General features: G+C 39.3%; 1 protein-coding gene across 4 annotated transcripts in view; it reads left to right on the top strand.

Annotated features, from left to right (window-relative positions):
• LOC142922840 (heat shock protein 75 kDa, mitochondrial-like) overlaps nt 1–5,000 on the top strand; it is a 74,941-nt gene that overhangs the window by 26,961 nt on the left and 42,980 nt on the right. The gene's annotated exons all lie outside the window — the stretch shown is intronic.

Raw genomic sequence — 5,000 nt, 5'->3', positions numbered from 1 at the left:
CGGTATACACATACACATAGTGTCTTATACACTCCTGTCACTGTGAGTTACACACACATACACACATACACACACACATACATAGTGTACACATACACATAGTGTATTATACACTCCTGTCACTGTGAGTTACACACACATACACACATAGTACACACATACACACATACATACACACACATATACATACACATACAGTGTACATACACACACATACACACACATAGTGTCTTATACACTCCTGTCACTGTGAGTTACACACACACACAGTGTACACACACAGTGTAAACACTCCTGTTGCTGTGAGTTACACACACACACATAGTGTACACATACATACATACACACAGTGATACACACACAGACACACAGTGTACACATACAGTGTACACACACACACATAGTGTCTTATACACTCCTGTCACTGTGAGTTACACACACACACATATACAGTGTAGACACACATACACATACATACACACAGTGTACACACACACAGTGTATACACTCTTGTCACTGTGAGTTACACACACACATAGTGTACACATACAGTGTACACACACACATACAGTGTACATACACACACACACATACACACACATAGTGTCTTATACACTCCTGTCACTGTGAGTTACACACACACACACATGGTGTACACACACATACACACACATAGTGTACACATACACACACATACAGTGTACATACACACACACATACATATAGTGTCTTATACACTCCTGTCACTGTGAGTTACACACACACACATACATAGTGTATACACACACACATACATATAGTGTCTTATACACTCCTGTCACTGTGAGTTACACACACACATACACATACATAGTGTATACACATATACATACACACACAGATACATACACACACACATACATATAGTGTCTTATACACTCCTGTCACTGTGAGTTACACACACATACACATACATAGTGTATACACATATACATACACACACAGATACATACACACACACATACATATAGTGTCTTATACACTCCTGTCACTGTGAGTTACACACACACATAGTGTACACATACACACACATACACATACACACACACATACACATACATACACATACACACACATAGTGTACACATACACATACATACACATACACACACATACACATACATACACACATAGTGTCTTATACACTCCTGTCACTGTGAGTTACACACACATACACACATAGTACACACATACACACATACATACACACACATATACATACACATACAGTGTACATACACACACATACACACACATAGTGTCTTATACACTCCTGTCACTGTGAGTTACACACACACATACACACATACATACACACACATAGTGTACACATACAGTGTACACACACACACATAGTGTCTTATACACTCCTGTCACTGTGAGTTACACACACACACATAGTGTACACACACACACATAGTGTCTTATACACTCCTGTCACTGTGAGTTACACACACACATACACACATACATACACACACATAGTGTACACATACACACACAGTGTACACACACATACACATAGTGTACACATACACACACACATAGTGTCTTATACACTCCTGTCACTGTGAGTTACACACACAGTGTACACACACATACACATAGTGTACACATACACACACACATAGTGTCTTATACACTCCTGTCACTGTGAGTTACACACACACATACACATACATACACATACACACACATACACATACATACACACATAGTGTCTTATACACTCCTGTCACTGTGAGTTACACACACACACATACACACATACATACACACACATAGTGTACACATACACATACAGTGTACACACACACACATAGTGTCTTATACACTCCTGTCACTGTGAGTTACACACACATACACACATACATACACACACACATAGTGTACACATACACATACATACACACACACACATAGTGTCTTATACACTCCTGTCACTGTGAGTTACACACACATACACACATAGTACACACATACACACATACATACACACACATATACATACACATACAGTGTACATACACACACATACACACACATAGTGTCTTATACACTCCTGTCACTGTGAGTTACACACACATTCACACAGTGTACACACACACATACATATAGTGTCTTATACACTCCTGTCACTGTGAGTTACACACACACACATACACACACACATACACACATAGTGTACACACACACATAGTGTCTTATACACTCCTGTCACTGTGAGTTACACACACATACACACATACATACACACACATAGTGTACACATACACATAGTGTACACATACACACACATAGTGTCTTATACACTCCTGTCACTGTGAGTTACACACACATACACATACACACATACATACACACACATAGTGTACACATACATACACACACACATACACACACATAGTGTACACACACACATAGTGTACACATACACACACAGTGTCTTATACACTCCTGTCACTGTAAGTTACACACACATACACACACATGGTGTACACACATACAGTGTACACACATACACACACATAGTGTACACACATACATACACACATACACATAGTGTCTTATACACTCCTGTCACTGTGAGTTACACACACATACACACATACATACACACACATAGTGTACACATACACATACAGTGTACACACACACATAGTGTCTTATACACTCCTGTCACTGTGAGTTACACACACACACATACAGTGTACACACACACACATAGTGTCTTATACACTCCTGTCACTGTGAGTTACACACACATACACACATACATACACACACATAGTGTACACATACACATACATACACACACATATAGTGTCTTATACACTCCTGTCACTGTGAGTTACACACACATACACACATACACACATACATACACGCACATAGTGTACACATACATACACACACATACACACACATAGTGTACACATACATACACACACATACACACACATAGTGTACACATACATACACACACATACACACACATAGTGTACACATACATACACACACACACACATAGTGTCTTATACACTCCTGTCACTGTGAGTTACACACACATAGTGTACACACATACATATACAGTGTACACACACGGTATACACATACACATAGTGTCTTATACACTCCTGTCACTGTGAGTTACACACACATACACACATGCACACACACATACATAGTGTACACATACACATAGTGTATTATACACTCCTGTCACTGTGAGTTACACACACATACACACATAGTACACACATACACACATACATACACACACATATACATACACATACAGTGTACATACACACACATACACACACATAGTGTCTTATACACTCCTGTCACTGTGAGTTACACACACATTCACATACACACATACACACATAGTGTCTTATACACTCCTGTCACTGTGAGTTACACACACATACACACACATAGTGTACACACACACACATAGTGTCTTTACACTCCTGTCACTGTGAGTTACACACACATACACACACATAGTGTCTTATACACTCCTGTCACTGTGAGTTACACACACACACATAGTGTACACACACACACATAGTGTCTTATACACTCCTGTCACTGTGAGTTACACACACATACACACATACACACACACATACATAGTGTACACATACACATAGTGTATTATACACTCCTGTCACTGTGAGTTACACACACATACACACATAGTACACACATACACACATACATACACACACATATACATACACATACAGTGTACATACACACACATACACACACATAGTGTCTTATACACTCCTGTCACTGTGAGTTACACACACATTCACATACACACATACACACACACACATACACACACACATAGTGTCTTATACACTCCTGTCACTGTGAGTTACATACACACACATAGTGTACACACACACACATAGTGTTTTATACACTCCTGTCACTGTGAGTTACACACACATACACACACATAGTGTCTTATACACTCCTGTCACTGTGAGTTACACACACACACATAGTGTACACACACACACATAGTGTCTTATACACTCCTGTCACTGTGAGTTACACACACATACACACATACACACACACATACATAGTGTACACATACACATAGTGTATTATACACTCCTGTCACTGTGAGTTACACACACATACACACATAGTACACACATACACACATACATACACACACATATACATACACATACAGTGTACATACACACACATACACACACATAGTGTCTTATACACTCCTGTCACTGTGAGTTACACACACATTCACATACACACATACACACACACACATACACACACACACATAGTGTCTTATACACTCCTGTCACTGTGAGTTACATACACACACATAGTGTACACACACACACATAGTGTCATATACACTCCTGTCACTGTGAGTTACACACACACACATATACAGTGTAGACACACATACACATACATACACACAGTGTACACACACACACAGTGTATACACTCTTGTCACTGTGAGTTACACACACACATAGTGTACACATACAGTGTACACACACACATACAGTGTACATACACACACACATACACACACATAGTGTCTTATACACTCCTGTCACTGTGAGTTACACACACACACACATGGTGTACACACACATACACACACATAGTGTACACATACACACACATACAGTGTACACATACAGTGTATACACACACATACAGTGTACATACACACACATAGTGTCTTATACACTCCTGTCACTGTGAGTTACACACACATACACACACATACACATACACACATATACATACACACACATAGTGTACACACACACATACACACAGTGTATACACTCCTGTCACTGTGAGTTACACACACATACACAGTGTACACACACACAGTGTATACACTCCTCTTACTGTTAGTTACACACACATATACAGTGTACATACACTCC

The sequence above is a fragment of the Petromyzon marinus genome, unplaced genomic scaffold (assembly GCF_048934315.1).
Source record: "Petromyzon marinus isolate PM22_M1 ecotype Great Lakes invasive population unplaced genomic scaffold, UKy_Petmar_22M1.pri1.0 PM_Scaffold_188, whole genome shotgun sequence".
Lineage (NCBI taxonomy): Eukaryota > Metazoa > Chordata > Hyperoartia > Petromyzontiformes > Petromyzontidae > Petromyzon > Petromyzon marinus.
Note: the sequence above shows the minus strand (reverse complement) of the source record. Positions and strands in the feature narration are given on the sequence as shown.